Below are 13476 nucleotides of genomic sequence, written 5' to 3' on the forward strand. Positions count from 1 at the left end.
TTTTGAATTTGTATGATTTTTCTATGATGTTTTAAAACAGTGCAGAAAGGTTAAAAAGTAGTTACATAGCTTACAATATTAACAACACTTTGTAGTATGTTGAGAAAAGTGCATAACAATAAGTTTCTAAATGTTGGATGCATTTCTTGTTAGTTTATAATCATAAACAGAAATTAGTCATTCATGATAAGGTCTTCCATTCATTTCGAACACATATAATAAACTACAATAAGTATAGTTTATGGATTTTACGATAAAAGCATACTACCTGAAAAAGGTTTTACTCTCAAAACAAAATGTTCTTTCATATACTAGATAATAAACTATGATAGTAATAGTTTATGGAGTTCATATCACTAATTTATTTCATAAAGGGTGATTTCTCTTCCACCACGGAAGAGGTTTTATACTCAAACTGTATGTAAACTAGTTAACGTAAGTTGTGACACAATTCTTCCATCGTACTCTTAGAGTACTAGTTCAAATTCCTGTAAGTTATATCCATAGTCTCTTGTAAGGAGAGCGTGATAATTGTATATAGATCTATATTGGGATTGACACCCCACACCTCGCTGCTAGCTACAGCAGGACCTGCAGGTCTATGGGTGACAAAAGTCATAGGATCTTAACGTCTGAAAAACGTTGTTGCAGGTTAATTCTCGTTATAGTATGGTTATAACGACTCACATAGGGAGTTAACAATCTTTCAAGTTTACGGGGAAAAATTCTACTTTAAAAAGGGGTTTTATTTATTTAAAACTACAAACATTATAAGTACAAAACACACACATATTCTCGGTCTTGGGATTTAAGGCTACATAACTTTTTGTAAGGAAAATATTGGATTTTCTTTGGAAACACATCACTATTATAAACATTATAAGTACAAAACACACACATATTCTCGGTCTTGGGATTTAAGGCTACATAACTTTTTATAAGGAAAATATTGGATTTTCTTTGGAAACACATTACTATTATAGACATTATAAGTACAAAACACACAAATATTTGTGGTCTTAGGATTTAAGACTACATGACTTTTTATAAGGAAAATAAAGGATTTTCTTGAAGTATACATTACAAAGTACCAGGTTTACACTAAATGCCTTTGAGGATATTAAAACTACGTTTCATCTAGAATTGTTAGACTTCAGCTATAATTGCTAAGTGTACATGTTAGAGTTATATAAGAATTTAGTCACAGTCGACTTAGAATTGGTGGGTCCGCCTTACTTCGCGTTCCTTGCTTGGTTGTGGACCTAGGGCAGACCCGTTATATTCGACGGTTTATTTAACTTGAATTTTATATAACTTATATACGCTGTGTGATCATGGAAGGAATCTACGGGTCTTTCTAGGGTACATTTTTGCATAACATAGGAGTGTTCATTTTACACTTAATAAAGAAAATATCTAATTTTTTGCGATCATACTCTATCGCTTTTACAAGGATAACGGCTTCTTTCTCAAATAAAACTCTTATGAACTCACCAACTTAATTGTTGACACTCTTTCAAAACTACTTGTATTCTCAGGAAATCAGTGAAACAGGAAATCAATAGCTTTTGATGATGGGACGTTAAATCGTCAAACATTTCATTTTTGTCATCATAGTGTAATTGATTTGCAACATGTAAACTCATACTTTGGTATAGCTTTTTCAATTATCTTTATGATGGTTGTATTTACTTTGAGCACTATTATACTCGTTGTTCTGATACTATACATGAAGTCTTCCACCCCCGGACGTTTCCGCCATCCTTGGTTTGGGGGTGTGACAGATTGGTATCAGAGCATTGTTTATAGTGAGCTAAGTATATCGAACCACATACGATATACAAACTATAAATGCATTGGGAGTAAAGTCTCTGATTAAACATTTTCAAATAACTATACTTTTAGAAATAAATAGTTTCCTGTTAAAAGTACATACATGCATACCGGTATAGTGTCATGTCTAAGGAAAACACAAAAGTTAAAAATAGAGGAGTTGTGCAATGTGAATATGCCCTGGGATATGCAATCAAGTCTGGGAGGAATATAGCCTGATCAACTATATTCGTCCGAGAAGTGACTAGTATGTGTCGGGGGATAGTCATAGTGGACAACAAGTCTATCAACTTACCAACACCCATACAAGAAAATCGTTAAGAACTAAACATAACATTTAAAAATACTATAGGAGTATTTTGTGGTACTATAACTTATGTGAAAACTAAACAGATTCTTGCTAGTAGATCTACAATCACTAAGTGGATACGCTAAAGTTATATATAACTTAGATATCATAGACTTAGAATCTGTGATCGTTGCTTCACTTCCTGTTCCTTGTTTGGTTGTGTTTTTGGAGTGTGATCACTTATTCGAAGGTCTATCATATCTTTTGTTATATACAACTGGTATGCACCATGTCATTATAGAAGTAACTAAGGAGGATCAAACCCCTATAAGTATTTATAGGAATATGATTATTATATGCCTCTCACCTCACCCCTATTCTCGCACGGACATCATGGAAAGATTTTGCTTACCAGGAGACCCCTACTTTCCGAACCCGGAGAGTTAGTGAGTGATGAGGAAAGGAGTCGGAGGTGGAGCCAGAGGTCGACAACTCTCCTTACATAGTCAGGCCTCTCGCGAATTGTTTCGACTACATCGAACCTGTGCCCCGTTGAGCAACATTGATCGAGAGGTAGAGTCGCCAGCAGCGACAACGATCGCCATTGGGAGACTAACGAGGTTGCAGAAACCTCAACCATCAGGGACCAAAACATGGAGACTGCGAATCGAGTTCGGAGCTGCGTGCTACTACAAACGCTACCATCTCACAAACTCGAGACTTAGAAAGAGACTGCTATTTCAAAGACCAACTCATTAAGGACCTTATCGCAGCTCAGGCGAAAGGCAAAGGGGTATCAGGATGGACACTCAACACTCAAAGAGAGAGTGGCCACAGCCGAGCATAGGTTGGCAGAACTACAGGACGCATCGGTTTTGTTTCAAGAACCACTGGGACGTATTGTCGTGAGCGGAGTTCATTTTACTCACGAGACCTTGTAGATTAGGTCTATTAGTATGCGTTGGTGCTACTCTCCTCCATGTGTAGGCCCGACCGTGCGAGTTAGTGATTACACTAGTCGAAAGATTTATTTGCGGTCCAAACTTTCCTTGCAATGATGTGGTGTAGACCTGCATCAGGCTCAAAACTTTTCTCTAAAAACTAAATATACTAGAATCATACAAATGAGATGGGCATGCGTATTATTTCATTGGGAGCAATACCACTAAGAATTCATAAGTTTATTATATATAGGCTCTCATTATGAATTGTTTTCAGAACACCATAAAAATTGGAACACGATACACTCAGAACTAAGATAAACTTAGTTAGATAACTCCTGACGTATAAACCCTTATTCAAGACTCATTATCATCTCGCCTTGTTAAACCTCATGGTTGAAAGGTGACTTTTCGTAGACCTATAGGGTGCGATCATACCAACACTAATGCAGCAGATTCCATCAGAACTCCTCAGCTAAGCGTATTTGGACAAACATAATCCTAGGATGGGAAAAACTTAACGCCCGTACAAAACCTACTTCTACCCACTACCATAACTCCGTCTCAGGAACGTTAGTAGAAACATCGAGAATAGTTCGGTAAAGTGCGAAATTTATATGTGTATATAAATGGTAAGGATATAACTAGAGATAATCATCCCCACTCACGACATCATTTCTCCCCATGCAACAGGGTTATGTCTTCACAAGAAGGTAACCAGCCAACAAGCAAGGCAGCAATCCTGCAGATAGACTCTGCTACTTTTTAGGCTGCGGTCACGGCAGCCGTGACAGCCGTCATGGCGCAACTCAATGCTAACAACGCCAGTAGAGGTGAAGGCGGTGTCAACAATACTAACCGCAGTAACAGTCAGGAACACCAGCGGGTGTCCACCAACGAAGGCGCCTCAGGCCACAAACCTAAGAACAAGAAACGAGAGTTTTGGGACAAAAAGAAGCGCAACCTATCTCAAAAACGCGCTAAAAGACAACAATCTGTGGTTGTCCCTGTAATTACAACAGCAATCACGACTCATGCCTCGACACTAGCCACAACGTCTGTCACTCAAGCACCGGTCAGACAATATATGGGAACACTCCCAAAGTGTAACAAGTGTGGCTACCATCACAATGGGGTTTGCCGGGTGCCGCACTGTAAAAACTGCAACAAGAACGGACATACTTCCCTCTTCTGCAGGACCCAGACCCAGCGCATCGCTTCAATCACCAATACCAGTGTAAGTCCAGTATGCCACCTATGCGGTGGAATGGGACACTTCAAGAGAGACTGTCCAACTGAGAGGAATGACGGGGGAGCAGGAGGAGTGTGACAAACAAACCAGCAGGAGCAGCAAGGAAACCTTATTAGGACTTTTGTAATGTTTCCAACAACAAAAACGTTTAAGTACCATATGTTTGTAATGAATTTGGTATGTTTGCTAAAATTACCATCTTTCAAAAGGTAGTTAAAATACTCTCTCGTTCAAATCAAATCAAAGACACTCATATATGACCTTAGGATCATTACCGGCGAGCTGTGATGACTTTGTGTATACATCAGGGTTAATTATAATCAAAATACTACAGACTTAAAGCGAATAATTTTGTCCTGACTCCTGTTCCATGTCTAGTAGTGGGGTTAGGGTAGAGCCACTCACTCGACGATTTCATCAATACTAAACTACATACGACTTGTATATACCGCTCGATCATGGAGTGACCTGTCGGGGATCATGATATAAGGTATCATTACTAGCTATCAGAACACACTTACTACCAGTACTAGCTGTTGTGGTATGAATCATTTGCAGTAGCAATAACATCGATCAAAACGGAACACACTGAAAAAAAAACACATGATGCATTATCACTCTAACGAATATCTCTTACGAATACAACTTAACACATGTTTTACCTAAAAGATCTGTTGTCGTCATTCGATTTCGATTGGTATAGTCCTCACCTTCCCGATTAAACAGATACGAAAAGACCCTTCACCTAACCCACTGAATATCGAAACCCTCGCCTTTCATAAACGCAAATCCGACACGGACCTCCGGGTCATCTCTCGATGCGAAACCCCAAAACACTCACCAGAGGAGTATTATACCTTCCGAACCTTTTCAAATTATTCCTAGTAAACCCTTCGAGAATATCACTCGTATAGCAGGTCAAGATCAAGCACAGAAGCTTGGGACGAATATGGTTAGTCTATCACTACTAAGTGTATACGCGAGGACAATATATTATTAAGATTCTCCGGACATTGGATGTGTGTTTCCGCCCTATTTCCTTTTCCTTATCTGGTTGTGGACTTGGGTCAGAGTCACCCATCCAACTGCCTTACCAACCTTAATCACATACGACCTTTATGCGCAAGTTAAAGATAGATGGACCAGGTACGAGTCCTACCAGGAACTGCGGGACAAGGCTACCCAGGAGTGCGAGTGAACGTTCTACCATCCGAATAAGTCTAGTCGCGTAAACCAAAGCCATATGCACCTTACTGATCTAATCAAACGAGAAACACTAAAGCAGGCCCTATACAGCACTCCGAGGAGAAGTTATTACTTATGACTTAGTACAAATTCGAGAAAGGCTGAAAGCATCTCGAAACCGACAAAAGAGCTACACAGATAAGCGACGCAAACCCTTGAAATTGCGGGTTGGTGACCGAGTTCTACTAAAGGCCTCACCGTTGAAAAGAAAGATATGTTTCGGTAAACATGGGGAAACTAAATCCAAGGTACAGCGGGCCATTCGAAATCCTCGCTAGGATTGGCCCGGTAGCTTACAAACTCCGACTGCCGCAAGAACCTAATAATGTACATCCAACCATCCGCGCGCCAAATTTAAAGAAATGTATGTCTGACGAGACTCTTGTGATACCTCCCGACGAAACCAAAATCAACGAGAGTCTCCACTTCATGGAAAAACCGATAGAAACCATGGATCGAAAGATCAAAAGAATGAAATCAAAGTCGCATCCCTGTTGTGAAGGTCCGTTGGAACGTAAAACGAGGTCCCGAGTTCACCTGGGAACGCAAAACCCAGATGAAACAAAAATACCCGCATCTTTCCCCAACTCTCGAAGTCCCGGTCATAGTGCTAATTTCAGGACGAAATTCCTTCTAACGGGGGGATGATGTGACAACCGTCAATTTCCAGTCAAGTCAAAGTCAAATAAAGTCAACAAGTCAAACCGGTCAACTCAATTAACATTTGTATATTAGGGTTTACATCGTGCTTACTATTGTACAACACACCATCGTAATGCAACTATCACTCTAAGTCTTCCTGTGTTCAAAAAAAAATATAAACCCTAATCAGTGTAACTGATGGAACAACTCAATAAAACATTAATACATACCCTTTGGGGGCGTATAACGCTCATAACAAGGCAAAAGAGGGTTTACAAACCTTGCATTTCGAAGTTAAAACACTCGCAAAGGTCGCAAAGAAAGCCTCTCTAAATCTCTCTCGCTCTATCTCTCTCTATCCCAAATCTCTCCAAGTATGTGAAATCTCTCCAAGTATGTGAAATCTCTCCCAAATCTCTCCAAGTATGTGAAATCTCTCCTAAATCTCTCCTAATATTTGAAATCTCTCCCAAATCTCTCCAAGTATGTGAAATCTCTCCCAAATCTCTCCAAATATGTGAAATCTCTCCAAGTATGTGAAATCTCTCCCAAATCTCTCCAAGTATGTGAAATCTCTCCCAAATCTCTCTCAAAATCTCTCTGAACTTTTGATAATCACTCGGGGCATCCCGACCCTTAATTTAGTCAAAAACAACTCGAAACGGGAAGATAAACGGAAAATCAGCCATATAGAACCGAAACCTCTTAGGAACCGAAACCTCTTAGGAACCGAATCCTCATAGGAACTGAACCTCCCTTAAGGAACCGAAGCCTCCTAGACCCGAAACCTCTTAGAACCGAACTCCTTATATAGGACCGAACTCACCTTCGGTTCGGGTTAAGTCCTCTCGGTCCGAAACAAGGACTTTCGGTTCAGTATACCTTCGGTCCCTCGTCCGTGTTCGCCTGCGAGACTGCTCGGACCGAGCCCTCCTCTCGGTTCTAATCCATCAACCGAACCCTCCCCTCGGTTCTAACCATCTAAGGACCGAACTTTCGGCGTGATTTCGGAATTTCACCCTTTCTTCCCGGTTTTCGACCCCGATCTCGTTTTAAGCCCGTTTTCGATGATTTTCGCTCGGGATTTTCGTATAAATCCATATTTTATAATTTTTAACCTTCCAAGATCATAAAATATGCATATTCTAAGGATTCTTGTGTTAAAACCCACACTTTTCTTAAGAGCAAAGGTAAAGTACAAAAGGTGGAGTGTTGACTTTTCCATAAAGCTATGACACAAGCAACCTCCCATACTCACTCCATGCCACCTCCAGGTCACTATTCATGCTTTATGTCACTATTCTTATCATCCCTAGTCTATTCCTTGTTCCCTCACACCCTTCTCTAGCAAGTTATCTTGATCAAGTATTGGAAAATCTTTGTCTCTCCTCCAAGGTATTCACTCTTTCACCAAAAGCAAATACACTTTTTCTCTCTCATTTCTCTCCAAGATTTCAAGATTCTCTAGAGGTTTTGAGCTTTTCATCCTCTTTTGGTAAGTAAATTTCATCTCTCACTTGATTATCTTACACTCTTTCACTCAAATCATGGAATTCTTACACAAATATCGACATATTTGTTCTTAGATCTTCGAATCTTCAAGTTTCTCTCAAGTGTTCTTGACTTGGAAACTTCTTCTCTTCATCATTCATCTCAGAAAATAAATCAAGGTGAGTTCATACCCCCACATTTTCATGTTTTCTTCAAGTTTTAGGGGGGGGGGGGGGAATACAAGTTAAAATACTAAAAACTTAACTAAACTCAAACATCAGCTTTCAACGGGAAATTTTAGTTCCATTCACGGATTGTTTTGACCATCTTAAACTTAATATCCTTCAAAACTGTTTAATATTCAAATAGTTCAGGTTCATACCTTTAAAATGACTACTTGCACATCACCATACGAATTTTCTACAATTTATAGTGATTTTTACAAAACTGCCTATCATTTCAGAAACGAATTCGGACCAGTCTGTGAATATGAACATTTTCACACAAGTTAGAGACTTCTAAAAATCATAATAAAAATTATGAATAAACTAAACACATTTTCAAAGCTCTCAGAGTTTACGGATTCAGTTTTTGACTTCGTATGATTTTTCTATGATGTTTTTAAAACAGTGCAGAAAGGTTAAAAACTCGTTACATAGCTTACAATATTAACAACACTTTGTAGTATGTTGAGCAAAGTGCATAACAATAAGTTTCTAAATGTTGGATTTATTTCTTGTTAGTTTATCATCATAAACAGAAATTAGTCATTCATGATAAGGTCTTCCATTCATTTCGAACACATATAATAAACTACAATAAGTATAGTTTATGGATTTTACGATAAAAGCATACTACCTGAAAAAGGTTTTACTCTCAAAACAAATGAGTTTTTCATATACTACATGATAAACTATAATAGTAATAGTTTATGGAGTTCATATCACTAATTTATTTCATAAAGGGTGATTTCTCTTCCACCACGGAAGAGGTTTTATATGTTGGGTTTTGGTATAATACAACATCCTATGGTGCACATACAACCCTAAATACCTTGGATCTATGTTTTCACTAATTATACATGCAAATGGTTTCCAAGGTATTGAACCTATAGCTAGCATGCAATTGTCATACAAACTACATAAAATACTAGATAGTGTAACATACCTTTTTGTGTGGCCGGAAGTCTTGATGTATTTGGCCTTAAGAACTTAGCCCCAATAGTGTGGAAGCCTCAAATGAAGTCACAACACATCAAGGACAAAGGTAGGACTTGAGAGAGAATCTCCATGCACTCTAAAATCTTCATGAACTCCAAGAACATGCACACACTCTAGGGTGTGACTAGCGGTGGCGGTTTTAGGTCATAACATATGTATTTATATGTGTTGAATTCTAAGAGTCATGGGTATAACCCAAACCCATATCCATGGGTTTTATGATCCATGGTTCATGTGGCCCAACTCTTTATGTATCCATACATAAACTTGGTCCAACATGGATCATAAGCCCAACACATATAAATATAACTAATTACCATAATTAGTCCCCATAGTTCTAATTAGTCTCTTTTGATCACTAAATTAATTCCAAATTAATTCTTGATCAATACTAATTAAAACATATGACTTCATATTAATATATTAGAACTTATAATATATTAATAAATCATATATAACCTCTTCTCTTAAAAGTCCATCCTAACAAATTGTCCTGATGATATGCAACCCAAATGGACCATGCTACTCTCGGGTCGAATACATACCAATAATAGTTATGGGCTTAGACACCTAATCCAACAGTCTCCCACTTGGATAAGTCTAAAACTATTATTGCGTATGACTCCAAAACCCGACTAGCAATCGTAGCTCTTAAAGCCGATGTCGAACTCTGAACAAATCAATGACGCGTCCATTAGACAAGGGATCATATAGTCCTCCATTCTAGATATCATATGGACTGAGACATGGATTATAATCATTCTCTCTGTCCATTTGTTGTTTCCCGATTTCCGATTTATGACGACTAACTAATTGAACAAATCAAATCAGTCCAGGCCCGGCCGAGCACTTACGTTTGTCATCACCAAATCATCGAGGGGCCCACAGATATCGCTTTTATCCCTCCAAGGGTAAAAGGAATGGATAAACTTCGACTCATATGCTTGTTCTACTACTTGTTGAATCATACACAAAGGCACGTTTTATAACATCGAGTTACCAAATGCGTTTACGTGCAATCTGTTGGATTAATGTCTAAGTCCATAACTATAATTGGTAAGACTTGACCCGACCCGGCATGGTCCATTTGGGTTGCATGCCATCGGGACAATTGGATAGACAAGATGAGGAAAAAGGATACTAGTGATTTATATTAATATATTATAAGTTCTAATATATTAATATATAATCATATTATTTAATTAGTATTGATCAAGAATTAATTTATAATTAATTAAGTGATCAAAAGGAACTAATTAAATATGGACTCTAAGATATATGTGTGTGATGGGCCAAGTTCATTTAGGTTGGGCTAAGCTTTCATGGATAGTCCATGGAGTGTTTAACCCATGGATCATATGAAATGAAAGGTCATGGGTATTAGGGTTTAACCCTAATCTCCACACTATATAAAGATGTCCTTGGTTGGTGAAATGGGCACTAGTGTGTGTACACAAAAGGGCAAGGCCGATTTCACTAGAGAGAACCAAAGTATCCTTATTCTCAAGGTTATTCCAAGTGTTCATGGTGTTGTGTGAACCATTTGAGGTGTCACACTTGGGGCACTAGGCACTCAAGCTTCATGAAGACAAGTTACATAAAAAAAAGGTATATATTCTATCTATTTTATTACCGAAGTATATGATATTTGTATGCTAGTATAGGGTAATATCTTGGAAACTTCATATTTGCATGTATAATAGAGAAAACATAGATCCAAGGTATTTAGGGTTGTATGTGCACCATAGGATGTTGTAGTATACTAAAACCCAACAGTGGTATCAGAGCCATGGGTTGTTTTCTGTTATATTCATGCAAATGTTTGATTTTCAAAGTTGAAAAAAAAAAAGAAAAAAAAAACATGAAGTTTGTCAAATTTTAAGATAATTACTTGTTTTCTGAAAAACTAATTATTTGTAAAATTTGAATCATTTGCTATATGAGTTGAATTAGGTCAAATTTAGTAAAAGATAAAATGATATGATTATTTTATTAGTTTTAAAAGTTTGATCTAAATGTTTTAAGGAGTTACAAATTTTTTCATAAAATTTTGGAGCTCAAAAAGTTCTTTTTAAAATTGTGATCTTATGTGTTTTGAAACCTCCATAAGTTATGGATATGAAAAGGTTTTAAAAAAAATTGTTTTTATGGAGTTACAAAATTTGGTGTTAATGTTTTAAAGAATTCCATAACTTATTCTTAAGTTATGGAACATGAAAAGTTTCATCATAAAACAAGCATTTAACTCCATAAGTTATGGATTACCAAAAGTTCTATGTTTCCTTGATTTATGAGTTAGTTTAGATTAATGGAAAAAAAATTGTGTTTTAGTTGTTTTCAATCCTAATTAATCTAAAAGTTGTTCATAAAATGTGTTTTTTTTGTAACTTGTCCTCAAGTTATATGAAAAGTCACATTTATGAATCTTAAAAAACTCATAAATATGCCTTAGGTTACAAAAAAAATGAAGAGTCTTTTCTTATAAATAGTTTTTATGGCTCCATAACTTGTCCTCAAGTTATGGATGTCCAAGAGTCTCTTCATTAAAAGTTTTAAAGCTTTACTTAAAACTCATAAATTATGAAAATCCAAGAGTTTTGAATAGTTTCAAAACTTGCCCTCAAGTTTTGGAATTTGAAAAGTTTTCTTTAATGAATACTTTAATTCCAAGTTAAGCCCTTAGAATTTTAAAAGTTAAAATTCAACCCTTATACTTTATAATATTATAAGTTAATAATATATATATGTGTATAAGAGCAAGTCAGTCTTACCATTAGTAGGCCTCATTCACGAAGTCGGTCTATAAGGGGGGTATAAGGTTGTTGCCTATAAAATGACAGCTTAATGGGTGTCCACTCTCACCCACCGCTTCCTTGACTGGTGGAGGGTCGTTAGCCAAACAGGTAGGACAAGGACTATAATTCTCCCTTCATTAAAAGTATTAATGATAAATACTAAGTAACTAAACCTTTTACTAATTCCCAATCTTAGTTACTTAGGAAAACGTGAATAAGGTGCTAATCCATGAAATTACACTTTGCACTTTGTTTAAACCGTTAGTGGAGCGTGTGTGGTTAACCGGCACACTAACCTGGATTTAACAAAGTAGGCAAAGGGTAACTTAATATTTATCATAGTATCGGTGGAGCTCGTGTGGTTAACCGACACATCGATTGAGGGGTAAATATTAAGGGTACCAAGTATATTTGCATGGTTACTTCACACCTTGTTTTGTGATCCTCGGCATCCCAGTCACAAAACCTGAAGGGCACACTCGAGATTGAAACATGCCATTGAAAAGTTCAATGAATCTCAAAAGATCTAGGAGTTTCAAATCCAAGTAAAAACCTAATTAAATTATTTCGTTTTTCATGGTGGAAATTGGTAAATCGTCATTTACCTACCTTCAACTATTTTATAACTCGGATTACGACATCCCTCTTCCAGTTATAAATAGGTTGTTGGATCCTAGCCTTAATATTTCATATTGGGTGTTATATTAAGGACTTTAGATCAACTATCTTGAATATCTCCCAAAAGATGTCTAGTTCAGACATCTATGATCTTCCCAAATCTCTTGGAACTTTACTTCCTCCACCTCCTCCAATTATTCTCCCTAACCCACAAGTTCAAGGTCACTCAAGCCCTAATGGCAAGCAAGGTCTATGTGTGATCACATCTTAGAGATGAAGTCACATATTGAAAAGCCGGGAGAGTTGGGTGTCAAAGTCTTAAGAAAGTTGGATGTTCAATCACTTTCTAGGTCACATAGTGAGTTCCTTTAGGACTACTATGAAACAGACTATGACATGAACCTTAATGATCATATCTATTTGCTTGGTGCTGCTGAATCAGCAATGATTTGGAACGATAGTAAAGCAAATTTGATTAGAAGATCAACTTCCCGAAAACTTTATGGACAGTGACAATGGTGACACTGGAAATCCAGAAAAAGCATTCTCTTCTCAATGGAAAGGGATTGGCCATAGTCAACCCGGTTGACCAAATGGTAAAGAGAAAGGCTAAGTCTGAGATAGTCCCATTACCAAAGGGTCCATATGTTTATTTTGCCGAAGGAAGGGGCGTTGATTGCAAAGCTGCCAAATTTACCTAAGGATGTTAAAGTCAATAAGTTTGACTCTACATCAGGTAGAGCCCATTATCTAACTCTGTTAAGTTCTATTCTGAGATCCTCATTACATGATGTGACTGGGTCACATGTTGATGTTTTAAGAATCAAAGAATAGATAGAAATCTTAAAGGAAGTATATGCTGATTCTGATCGCGAAGGTGGATTTCGATCGCATCAGAATTTTGAGCAGTTGCTTAAGAAGTTATGATATATTGCTAAGGAATAGATAACAACAATTTTCCATGTGGATTGTAAGGATAAGTTTTTCCGCAAAGTTTTAAAATAAAAGAAAATTGTTTAATTTTATTTATTTGAAGTATCCTTACAATGGCATTTGTGGAAAATTGTTGCTTATATGATTCCACTGACAGCAATATTGGAAAATGAATTTGATTCTTTCATTTGTGGTAGTGTCTAAATTTACCAAATCA

This window comes from Lactuca virosa, chromosome 6 (genome assembly GCF_052849685.1).
Source record: "Lactuca virosa cultivar CGN04683 chromosome 6, Lactuca_virosa_CGN04683_v6, whole genome shotgun sequence".
Classification (NCBI taxonomy): Eukaryota; Viridiplantae; Streptophyta; class Magnoliopsida; order Asterales; family Asteraceae; genus Lactuca; species Lactuca virosa.